Consider the following 13,457-nt stretch of genomic DNA (forward strand, 5'->3'; position numbering starts at 1 on the left):
ATTATTAGATTGCTCTTAACTTCAATGTCTCTGGTTATATTTTGTTTGCTTTTTTCTTTTGTTGATTATGTTCCAGTTAAAGGTGAGATCATATGGTATTTGTCCGTCACCGCCTGGCTTATTTCACTTAGCATAATGCTCTCCAGTTCCAACCATGCTGTTGCAAAGGGTATAAGCTCCTTCTTTCTCTCTGCTGTGTAGAATTCCATTGTGTAAATGTACCATAGTTTTTTGATCCACTTATTTGCTGATGGGCACTTCGGTTGCTTCCAGTACTTGGCTATTGTAAATTGTGCTGCTGTGAACATTGGGATGCACAGGTTCTTTTGGATTGGTGTTTCAGGGTTCTTAGGGTATAATCCCAACAGTGGAATTGCTGGGTCAAAGGGCAGTTCCATTTTTAGTTTTCTGGGGAAATTCCATACTGTTTTCCACAGTGGCCTCACTAGTCTGCATTCCCACCAACAATGTACTAAGGTTCCCTTTTCTCCGCATCCTCTCCAACATTTGTTTGTTGATTTGTTTATGTTGGCCACTCTGACTGGTGTGAGATGATACCTCATTGTGGTTTTAATTTGCATCTCTCTGATGGCTAGTGATGCTGAGCATCTTTTCATATGTCTCTGGGCCCTCTGTATGTCTTCCTTGGAGAAGTGTCTGTTCAAGTCCTTTGCCCATTTTTTAATTGGGTTGTTTGTCTTCCTGGAGTGGACTCATGTGAGCTCTTTATATATTTTGGAGATCAGGCCCTTGTCTGAGGTATCATTGGCAAATATGTTTTCCCATACTGTTGGTTCTCTTTGTAATTTGGTGCTGTTTTCTTTAGCCATGCAGAAGCTTTTTATTTTGATGAGGTCCCATTTGTTTATTCTTTCTTTTATGTCCCTTGCTTTACGGGACATGTCTGTGAGGATGTTGCTGCGTGGACTGTCTGAGATTTTCCTGCCAATGTTCTCCTCTAGGACTTTTATGGTGTTATGACTTATATTTAAGTCTTTTATCCACCTTGAATTTATTTTTGTGTATGATGTAAGTTGGTGATCAAGTTTCATTTTTTTGCACGTAGCTGTCCAGATCTCCCAACACCATCTGTTGAAGAGGCTGTTTTTGCTCCATTTTATGCTCCTGCCTCCTTTGTCAAATATTAATTGACCGTAAAGACTTGAGTTTATTTCTGGGCTCTCTGTTCTGTTCCATTGGTGTATGCGCCTGTTTTTGTGCTAGTACCAGGCTGTTTTGATTACCGTGGCCTTGTAATACAGTTTGATATCAGGTATTGTGATCCCTCCTGCTTTGTTCTTCTTTCTCAAAATTTCAGCAGACAACACATTAAATTGATTATTACTTCAGATCATCTTTTTTGTTAAAGTACATTTATTGGCTTATATCCTTATACTTCAAATAAATACAATATAATAAACACCACAGTAGTTTAAAACATTAACTTACAACATCTCTATTGGCCTTTATTGTTTATGTGAGTGATATTGTTCCCACTGCCTCTATTCCTGAGTCACAAATATACCTTGCAGCCCTGGCCAGGTGGGACACTTGGTTTGAGTGTCCTTCCATATACCAAAATGTTGTGGGTTCAGTTCCTTGTCAGGGCACATCCCTAGGATATGGTTTAATCACCTGTCGAGGCACATACAGGAGGTAACTGATCAGTGTTTCTCTTTTTTTTCCCTCCTTTCCTTTCTGAAATCAATAAACATATCCTCAAGTGAGGATCTTTAAAAAATAAACTTAGAAACTTTAATTTTTTTAATTCAACTTTTTTTATCCTCACCTGAGGACATTTTTGTCGTTCCTTTCAGAGAGAGAATGAGAAACATCAATTGGTTGCCTTCTAATATGCACTCTGACCAGGGCTTCAACATGCAACCCTTCAGTCTACAGGATGATGCTCCAACCAACTGAGCCATGCTGCCCAGGGCAACATTTAAAATTTTTTAAAAATTAAAAAATATATACAGCATCTAGCAGAAGTAATACCTGCTTGAGTGTGGTTGGTAGGGTAATAATATGAGTGTAGTAATTTGTAGTTTTAATTTGAACACTTCACCTAAAATGTCATAAGGTGTGCTTGAGTGTGATATTGTTATGTTATAGAATTACAAGCTTATGATTTTGTAATAAAAGATTTTGTAATAAAAAGAGGATGTTACATGTACTAGTACCTGTATATACACCTAAGAAAATGTTTGCTATAAAGTAAGCATTTAGCCTGCACTTCTGAAGAACTGAAATAAATGGATACATTGCCATTTCTCAGAAAAATGTATCCCAAAAACCATTTCTGTATGCCAGGCACTGTGTTAGCAATTATATATATTACATTGATTCTTTGACAACACTGGTTTGAACAGTGTGCGTCTGCTTATGCAACAATGGTTTTCCATGATAACTGTAATTATATTTTCTCTTAATGGTTTTCTTTTTTTTCTTATGATTTTCCTAATACATATTTTCTTTAGCTTACTTTATATTGTAAGAATACTGTATATAATACATATAACATACAAACTATGTGTTAACTGACTGTTTATGTTATTGTTAAGGCTTCTGATCAACAGCAGTCTATTAATAGTTAAGTTTTTAGGGAATTCAAAAGTTATACGTGGATTTTCAGCTGCCTGGGGTTGGCACCCATAACCCCCATATTATTCAAAGGTCAACTGTATTATTTATCTTGTGTTAATATAATGAGCCAGTTACATTTTCCTGATTTGTCAGATAAAAGCACACAGGTTACAAAAACCAACTTAAGAACACTTAGCCAGGCTGTCGGTGCATCCATGCCATACACTTTCCCAGGAAACAGTCTGGTGCTTCCCCTTACAGGAGAGCCATAGAAACACTCTCCCAGTTTCCAGTAGACCCAAACTCTGAGCTCTGGAGACCCCACCCATTAGCCTATTAAATGCCCCACCCTGTAGAGTACAGGGAAAATTTTCCAGATAGACTCAAACTGGTGGCTTGGGGATAGGGGAACACACCCACCATTTCCCTGAAGTCTAAAAGGCACCTGCCATGGGAGATCCAGGATTCCCATCTCCCTGATTCCTCCAGAAGCCCTCTCAGAAACAGGTCTGTGACTAGTCTAAAACTGTCAGCAGGCCAGCAGGCAGAGACAGGCAGAAGCAGATCATGTGGTGACTTGGGTGTATGCTGACACACTTCTGCATTCAGTCCTCATAAAACCCAGTTTTCCAGAGCAGCCAAGCCCAGAGTAATCGGCCACAAACTGTAGGATCACTTGTAGCCTAGAACAGGCTGACAAGAGCTAGAAGTAGTTAGCACTTGACATTGGCTTATACCAGCCTCAGATGACATCAGAGCCATATCCGAAGGGAGAACCCAGCAGACAAGACTAAACTCTGCTGAGATGAATACCATTTTGTTCTTTTTCATTGTTTTCTTTATTTTTTTCTTTTTCATGGACTTTTTATTATTTTTTCTTTTTCATCCATGTTTATTACTTTATTATTTTCTTCCATATCTTTTATTTTCCTCTTATCTTTTATTACCCCCATTGATCCTTTCTTCTTTTTGTTTCTTTCTCTCTCTCTGTCCCTTTTTCCTGTTTGCTTCTCTCAATCATTATTGGTATTAGCTCTTTTCCCTTTTCTCTTCCCTTTTCTCTTCCCATAATCACTTCTCTGTCCTTTGGTCATCTCTTACTCTTTTTCTCTCCCCCTGCTTCCCTAATACACCATTTATCTTTCCACTGTCACTATTTTTTGATCTCTTGTCATAGATTGGTGTTTCAGGGGGGTTGCTTGTTTTGGTTTCATTTGGGGAGGGATTCTTTTGCTTTGTTCTCCTAGCACCTATACAATAGCATACAAGACATGGTGGTGGTTGAGCCTCTCAGTCAGCCAGCCGAAGGGGAGACCTCACCAGTGAACAAGCCAGCAACATTCAGGACCCAAGTACAACAGAGGAGCCCATATAACCCTCACAAAGGGCATTCCTAGAACGTCCAGATCAGGAGATCAAGGGGTCTGCACCATTGGGTCCCACATGACTCCCACCACATAAGCCCACCCCACAAGACAGGAAGTGAAAGCATATCTATCTAATATATAGAAACAAACAAAAAAAGACAGCTAAAATGGGGAGACAAAGAAACAACCTCAAAACAAAAGAAAAGGAGGAATCCCCAAAAAAGGAGCTAAGTGAAATTGAGGGAAATTATCAGACATAGAGCTCAAAGTAATGGTTATAGGGGTGCTTAAGGAACTTAATGAGAACTGCCACAGGAGGAAAAAGGACATAGAAAATATGAATAAGAACCAGGTGGAAATAAAGAATGCAATATTTGAAATGAAGAATACACTAGAAGGAATAAAAACCAGGCTAGACGAAGCAGAGAATGGAATTGGCAGTTTGAAAAACAACATGGAAAAAAACCCAGTCAGAGCAACAAAATGGGAAAAGACTTAAAAAGAATGAGGATGGTCTAAGAGAGCTTCAGGATGACATGAAACATAACAGTATTCCCAATATAGAGACACCAGAAGGAGAGGAAAAGGAACAGGGTATAGAAAGCCTGTTTGAAGAAGAAATGTCAGAAAACTTCCCTAATTAGGTGAGGGAGAGAGTCCCAATTAAGATGAATGCAGAGGCCCACACCCAGACATATCATAATTAAAATGGGAAAATTTAAAGACAGAGTATTAAAGGCAGCAAGAGAGAAACAGTTACCTACAAGGAGTTGCAATAAGTCTGTCAACTGATTTCTCAAGCCAGAAAGGATTGGCATGAAACATTCCAAGAAATGAAAAGGAAGGACCTGCAACCAAGACTACTCTATCCAGAAAGGATCTTGCTTAAAATGGAAGGTGAAATAAAAAGCTTCCCACATGAAAAAAGACTAAAGGAGTATATTTCCACCAGCAGGCATTCCAGGAGTTGCTAATGGGACTGCTTTAAGAAGAAGAAGAAATTGAGAAAGGAACACAGGTACAAAAGGGAAAAATGGCGATGAATAAGTACCTATCTATAATAACCTTAAATATAAATGAATTAAATGCTCCGATCAAAAGACATAGGTTAGCTGAATGGATAAGAGAAAATGATGTACATGTATGCTGTCTACAAGAGACCCACCTCATAATACAAGATTTACACAGTCTGAAAGTGAAGGGATAAAAAAAAATATCCTATGCAAATGGAAGAGAAAGGAAAGCGAGGGTAACAATGTTTCTATCTGACCATTAGACTTCAAAACGAAGACCGTGACGAGACAAAAAAGTCACTATATAATGCTTAAGGGGTCATTCCAACAAGATGATGTAATCCTTGTAAACATATATGCACCCAATATAGGAGCATCTAAATACATAAAGAAAACCTTGGAGGACTTTAAGAAAGAGGTCAACAGCAATGCAGGCATGGTAGGTGATACAACACCAAATGTCAGCAATGATCTTCCTGACAAAAATCAACATGGATATAGTGGCATTAAATGATACACTAGGTCAAGTGGATTTAATTGTTATTTACAGAACATTTCATCCCAAAGAAAGAGAATATACATTCTTCTCAAATGCACATGTACTTTTTCGAAGATAGACTGCATGGTAGGATATAAAATAAGCCTTAAAAATTCAGGAGAACTGAAGTTATATCAAGGTTTTTCTGAGATCACAATGACTTGAAACTAGAAATCAGCCTCAAGAAAAGAACTCAAAAACATTCAAATACATGTAGACTAAATAGCATGTTATTGGACCTGGCTGGTGTGGCTCAGTGGATTTAGCACCGGCATGCAAACTTAAAGGGTCACCGGTTCGATTCCCATTCAGGGAACATGCCTGGGTTGTGGACCAGGTCCCCAGTGGGGGGCATGTGAGGGGCAACCACACATTGATGTTTCTCTCCCTCCTTTCCCTCTCTAAAAATAAATAAATAAAATCTTAAAAAAATAACGTGTTATTAGATAATGAAATCAAGGAAGAATCAAAGGTGAATGATGAAATCAAGGAAGAAATCAAAAAGTACCTGGAAACAAATGAAAATGAACACAACAACCCAAAAAACCTATGGGACACAGCGAAAGCAGTCCTGACAGGGAAGTTCATAGTGTTACAGGCCTACTTAAAGAAAATAAAAAAGTCTCAAATAAAAAATAATAACTTTACACCTCAAAGAACTAGGGAAACAGCAAAAAACAAAGCTCAGAGAAAGTAGAAGGAAGGAAATAATCATGATCAAAGCAGAAATAAATGACAGAGAGACTAAAAAAAAAAAATTCAAAAGTTCAGTGAATCCAGGACCTGGTTTTTTGAAAAGATAAACAAAATTGACAAACCTTTAACCAGACTCATCAAGAGAAAAAGAGTGAATCAAAATAAATACAATCAGAAGTTAAAGAAGTAATGACAGATACCACAGAAATAGAAAAAGTTGTAAGAAATTACTACAAACAACTATATGCCAAGAAACTGGACAGCCTTGGCAAAATTAATAAATTTTTGAAACATGCACGCTTCCAAAGGTGAATTGGGAAGAAGCAGAAAACCTGAATAGACCAATAACACCTAGTGAAATCTAAGCAGTAATCACAAAAAGCCCGAGACCAGATGGTTTCACAGGCAAATTTTACCAATTCAGAGAACCAGTGCCTATCCTTCTCCAACTATTCCAAAAACTTCAAGAAGAGGGAAGACTCCCAAACTCTTTTCATGAGGCCAGTAGTATCCAAATTCCAAAACCAGGTAAAGACACAAAAAAGAAAGAAAATTACAGGCCAGCATCTCTGATGAACATAGATACTAAGATCCTCAACAAAATATGAGTAAACCAGATCCAGCAATACATTAAAAAGATCATACAACATGATCAAGTGGGATTTATCCCAGGGATGCAAGATGGTACAATATCCACAAATCAATAAATGTGATACATCGCATAAACAAAATGAAAGGTAAAAATCACATGATCATATCAATAAATGCATAAAAAGCATTTAATAAAATCCAGCATCCATTTATGATTTAAATAAAAGAAAACCAAAGTGGGAATAGAGGGAGCATACATCAACATTTTAAAGGCCATTGAAAAACCTACTGCTAGCATCATACTAAATGGGCAAAAACCAAAAGCACTTCCCTTAAGATCAGGAACAAGACACAGGTGTCCACTTTCACCACTCTCATTCAACATCATGTTACAAGTCCTAGCCACAACAATGAACAAGAAATAAAAGGCATCAAAATTGGATAAGAGGAATTAAAACTGTCATTATTGATAGATGATATGATATTATACGTAGAAAATCCTATAGGCTCCATAAAAAATCGACATGTACCAATGCAGTTCCCCCAACACCTTTTATTGAAGAGACAATCTTTATTCCATTGTATGCTCTTGCCTCTTGTCAAATATTAATTTACCATAAAGATGTGGGTTTATTACTGGGCTCTCTTCTGTTCCTACTGAAAAAAACTACTGCCTAATAAATAAATTCGGCCAAGTAGTGGATATAAAGTCAATATTCAGAAATTGATGGCATTTTTATACACAATGAACTGTCAGAAAGAGAAACTAAGAATACAATCCCATTTACTATTGCAAAAAAAAAAAGTACGTAGGAATAATTTTAATCAAGGAGGTAAAAGACCTGTACTCAGAAAACTATAAGACACTGAAAAAAGAAATCGAGGAAGCTACAAATAAGTGGAAGTATATACCATGTTCATGAGTTGGAAGAATTAACACCATTAAAATGTCCATACTACCCAAAGCAATCTATAGATTCAACATAATTTCTATTAAGATAGCAGTGACATACTCATACATCTAGAATAAATATTCTAAAAATTTATATGGAACCAAGAAAGACCCCCAAAGCCTTAGCAATCTTGAGAAAGAAGAAGAAAGTTGGAGGCATCACAATACCTGATATTATACTCTACTACAAGGCCACTGTAATCAAAACCAGCCTGGTACTGGCATAAGCACAGACACATAGATCAATGGAACAGAAGAGAGAGCCCAGTAATAAACCCACATCTTTATGGTCAATTAATATTTGACAAAAGAGGCAAGAGCATACAATGGAGTAAAGACTGTCTCTTCAATAAAAGGTGTTGGGAGAACTGCACTGGTACATGAAAAAAAAAATGAAACTAGACCACCATCTTATACACTAGAATAAGCTCAAAATGGATAAAGGACTTAAGTAGAAGTCATGATACCATAAAAATCCTGAAGGAAAACGTAGTAAAATTTCAGATATATAGCAATATTTTTGCCAATCTGTGTCCTTGGGCAAGGGAAATAAAGGAAAAAATAAACAAATGGGACTACATCAAATTAAAAAGCTTCTGCACAGCTAAAGAAACTATCATCAAAATAAAAAGGTAGCCAACTGTATGGGAGAACACACTTGCCAACAATACCCAGAGAAGAGTTTAATCTTCAAAATATATAACAAACTTATATGACTCAATATTGGGAAGACAAATAATCCAGTTTAAAAGTGGGCAAAGGACCTAAGTAGATAATACTCCAAGGAGGATGTACAGAATACTCATAGACTTATGAATAGATTCTCAATGTCACTAGCTATCAGAGAGATGTAAACCTAAACCGCAGTGAGATACCACCTTACACCTGCCAACATGGCTATCACTAATAAATCAATGACCAACAAGTGCTGTCAAGGATGTGGAGAAAAGGGAAGCTTTGTGCACTGTTGGTGGGAATGCAGACTGGTGCAGTCACTGTGGAAAACAGTGTGGAATTTCCTCAAAAAACTAAAACCACAGGTGCCTTTTGACCAAGCGATTCCACTGCCAGGAATATACCCGAAGAAACCTGAGACAACAACTCAAAAGAATTTTTGCATCCACATGTTCATAGCAGCAGTGTTTACAATAGCCAAGATTTGGAAACACCTAAGTGTCCATCAGTAGATGAGTGATACAACTCTACAGTTGAGTACTGCGCAACAGAAAGAAGGAAGGATGCCTGCCTTTTGTGACAGCATGGATGGAACTGGAGAGCATTATGCTGAGTGAAATAAGCCAGTTTGTGAAAGACAAATAACATATGATCTCTCTTTTAAGAGGAATCTAATGACCAAAATAAACTAAGGATCATGTAAAGAGAGGCATATAATCATGGAACCGTGACAGCTGTAAGAGGGGCGGGGGGAAATGGGAACTGTTTGAAAGAAGGTGAAGGGATCAGTCAAGAACATGTGAAGGACCCATGAACATGGACAACAGTGAAGGAACGACTGATTAAGGAACTGGGGGATAGGCTGGGTAGAAGTGGGGGGAAGTGGGACAACTATAATAGCATAAACAATAAAATATAAATAAGTAAATAAACAAACACATAGCCAGTAAACAATAGAATCAAACTTAAAATAGAGCCCTGGCTGGTGTGTGGCTCAGTGGATTGAATGCCAGCCTGCAAACCAAAGCGTCGCCAGTTCTATTCCCAGTCTAGTGCACATGCCTGGGTTTGGGGGCCACGTCACTGGTAGGGGGCACACGAGAGGCAACCACACATTGATGTTTCTCTCCCCCTCCTTCTCCCTCCCTTCCCCTCTGTAAAAATAAGTAAATAAAATCTTTATAAAGAAGTTAAAATAGATCTACGTCCTACTGTGCTGTCTATCCATTTACAAGTAACCTACTGGAGACTTCATAAACAGAGCTTAACGATAGGTGTGTTTCATCTATGCTGTATCAACAAACAAGTTACCTGTTAGCTGTCTAACAAAAGGCTCAGAGATCATTTCTGTTTCATATTCAGATAGTTGTTAAGTTCTGGCAAAATCAGTTCCCTTTAGACTTTTACATCAAGTTTTACCATAGTATTTTGAAATTTATATTCAAACTACAGATGAAAAATCGATTTTTTCCAAGTCTTCATTAAATATTTAAAAATAGGAACTTAAAACCTACAGTGTGTATCTCCCAATAAATGATGTCTACCCTTGAAGGATTTAAATTAAGGAGAAAAACAAAGTCTTGTACTGTTGTCTCAGAATTGAAATTTGGTAATGCAGTCTGGTGCCCTGATGAAATAATGAACATACAACTGTATAGATTTTAAATCAGTTCTAGAGTGTTCATTGGGAGACAAAGTCAGGAGTTAATATGAATTTCTTATAAGTAGAATTTCTACATTCACCTTCGTCTTTTCCAGGTTTATCTTTTTCTAACATGAATTAAGTAAATACGAGTACAGTTTATAGAAAAATGACAATACAGATGTAGTAACAGTTTTATTTTAAATATTAATTTGCTATTTTATGTCTGTCTTTTTTCTATAATTACAACTATGGGAATAGAGTTAAGGATTTTTTTTTCAATATTTAATTAATTTATTTTTAGAGAGAGGAAGGGAAGGAGAAAGAGAGGGAGAGAAACATCAATGTGTGGTTGTCTCTCACATGCCCTGTACTGGGGACCCGGCCTGCAAATCAGGCATGCACCCTGACCGGGAATCGAACCGGCAACCCTTTGGATTGCAGGCCAGCACTCAATCCACTGAGCCACACCAGCCGGGCGGGTTAAGGATTTTTTCCTGAAGGAATTTTAATTTCTTTTTAAATGATCCTATTTCATAGATTTATATAATGTACAGGATGTGACAAAAGTAGGTTTACAGTTCATATGGAAAATAATACAATAATTAATAAATAACAATGCAAGAATAAACTGTTTCACATACTCACAACTTTAAACCTACTTTTGCCCCATCCTGAAAATGGCATAATAACAGTCAGAACTTTGCTTTCAGTATATCATGACTTTTTAAATAACATAGCTCATAGTACAGTATTAATCTATAGTAATTTCTAATCTTTAACAAAAAAGGAAATAGGTCTTTAAAGTTATGTATCTAATTAACTCAGAAGATATGGCTAAGTAACAAAATGGAAGTTTAAAGTTCTGATTTTTAAGAGTTTTGATGATATCAGCTGGTTAAATGGGTTGGCAAAAAGTAACCTTATAATACAAGTAAGAAATTATCTTTGTTACATAGGACATATTTAAGAATTTAAATAGCTTTTCTTCATAGTTGTCCAGTAGATGGAGACTTGTGATAATGACTTTTCTGGAGGTAATAGAGTAGAAATGAGTTCATAGTTTTTATTTCCTATATTAGTTCCATTATGGATGTCCTATCAAATATTTTAATATTCTCTACACTGCAATTTGTTCTCATATGCATCAGAAAGCCAGTAATGTATTTCTACAACAAAAGTTTATTTGCATTTTAAAATAGAATTATCTTTATTTTGTTCAGGGACAGTTGAAGAGCAGTCATTTTAAGTGAGAAATAGAAATTTGCCAGTTTTCACACTTAGCTATAGTTTCAAACATATCTTGCATATTGTACTACCAACAAAATTATTTTTTTCAGAATCATATATTGGCAGTTAAACTTACAGACTTTGCTTTGAGCAACTCTCATTTGCTTCATTAAGCCTTTGGTGATCCCTGTCCACCCTTCCCAGTTCCTGTATATAATCTCTCCTTTCCCTAAACTTAGCAGTGCTTTTGTTCTCATCTTTTATGAAACAAAAAGCACTTCCTACCTTTATTTTATAGTTATGTGTGTATGTTTGTGTTCTGTATCTAATATCTTCTATAAGGGAGGATGAAATATAAAGTATTTTTATTAAACACAGTGTCTTAAATAAGTTTGAATGAATGAGTAACTGAGATGATAGTTAAAAGTTCAACTTCTGGAGGCTGGACTGCTTATGTTTCATTCTAACTGCTATGTAGTTGCTGTGATCCGGGGCACTTAAAATCTCTTCCTGTTTCCTCACCTAGAAACTAACAGTATTAACTGGACCTCATGAGGTGCTTATGTAAACTATATGTACAGCGTTTAGGACGTTTACTGACACATACCACATCTTCAGTAAATATTTGTTAATATTACTTTTATTGCCACTAATGATACAAAAAATGACGGTAGGTGAACCCTTCCTAACTCATCCTGCCATTACTAAAAAGGAGACATCTCCCCCATCTTTATTTCATTGCAGTGATGTTGCTCAAAGAAACACTTAAAAAAGTGAGTGTTTCTCTAAGGTGCTTTTTACTCATTCCTAAAGTAGTTAAAATACACACTGGCAAAGTCATTTATGCTCTAGATCAGGGGTGTCAAAACTCATTTTCACCAGGATCCACATCAGCCTTGCGGTTGCCTTCAAAGAGCCGAAATAATTTTAGGACTGTATAAATGTAACTACTCCTTAACTGTTAAGGAGTTGAAATTACATTCGGCCCTTTGAAGGAAACCACAAGGCTGATGTGGCCCCTGGTGAAAGTGAGTTTGACACCCCTGCTCTAGGTGGGTAAAATTTCCTATTGATAATCTTACCAGAAGTTAGGATAATCTTTGAAATGGTAATTTAGGTCAGTGTGATAAATGGACCAGTTTTTCAAAGATGTATGTATAAGAGAGACAGCAATATCCTGTCTCATGTCTTATAGACTATTACAGTGCCACCTGTGGACTACCTTGGCACCCAAAAAAAGAATCCCCTCCAGATCCAAGTTCCAAATTACAAAAAAGTACAGATGGTAGAGGAATAAATTAAACTCACTGGGGGTCAGGGGCTATAGTCATAAAAGTCCAGACTGTAGAAACTTCAGAACAGAGAACAGAACAGAGAACTTCATTTATTCAAATAAATTACGGGGGTCGGAGGGGGGTGGGAGGGAAGAATAGAGAGGATAACTTTTGGTTGAAAGAAACAAGATATATCAACTTGCGGCAACATGTAGACTTAGATCTTGATTCAAACCAAAGCACAAAAACAGGCATTTGAGACCATTGAAAATTTAAACACTAAATGGGTATTGTTGTTTAGTGGTTTTTAAAACATGATGTTATGAGAATGAATTGTTTAAAATGTCAATAACTTTAGTGATTCACAATGAAATGGTACATTTCTACGGTTTGCTCCAAAATAATGTAGGGAGTGGCGAGATAGCGACGAGGGGTGTAGGTCAAATGAGATTGATCCCCCTGGTCAAGGTGAATGACACTCATGTGCTAGGCAGTGGAGAGTTGGGGTGCCATAATACTGTTATGTCTCCTTTTGTATCTGTTTGAAATTTTCCATGACAAAAACATCTATGCTTATAAATTTTTCCCAGGCTATGTTTTTTAAACAGATATGGTCCATCTGCTTTTGTATCTATTTGTCTGTCTTTATTCTGTTTTTGTATTTGATATCATTTTATTTAAAATGATGGCAGTATTTATTCATTACAAGGTTTACACACACATCCATTGAGGTGTATTTTCAGTATCCATTCTTAACCTTGCAATCAGCTGCAGCACTGAGTTGAGCCATTCGTTTGTAGGGCATTTTTCAAGGATCAGGTATCTAAGCTTTGGCTGTGATAGGTTAAAGTTTCCCAATATGTAGATCAAAGCTCACCCTGGGCTTTTTTTAATCC

At 36.8% G+C, this 13,457-nt stretch overlaps 1 protein-coding gene across 1 annotated transcript in view; it reads left to right on the forward strand.

Moving 5' to 3' along the window:
• HEATR5A (HEAT repeat containing 5A) overlaps nucleotides 1-13,457 on the forward strand; it is a 116,378-nt gene that overhangs the window by 49,472 nt on the left and 53,449 nt on the right. The window lies entirely within an intron of this gene.

This window comes from Desmodus rotundus, chromosome 7, assembly GCF_022682495.2.
Source record: "Desmodus rotundus isolate HL8 chromosome 7, HLdesRot8A.1, whole genome shotgun sequence".
Classification (NCBI taxonomy): Eukaryota; Metazoa; Chordata; class Mammalia; order Chiroptera; family Phyllostomidae; genus Desmodus; species Desmodus rotundus.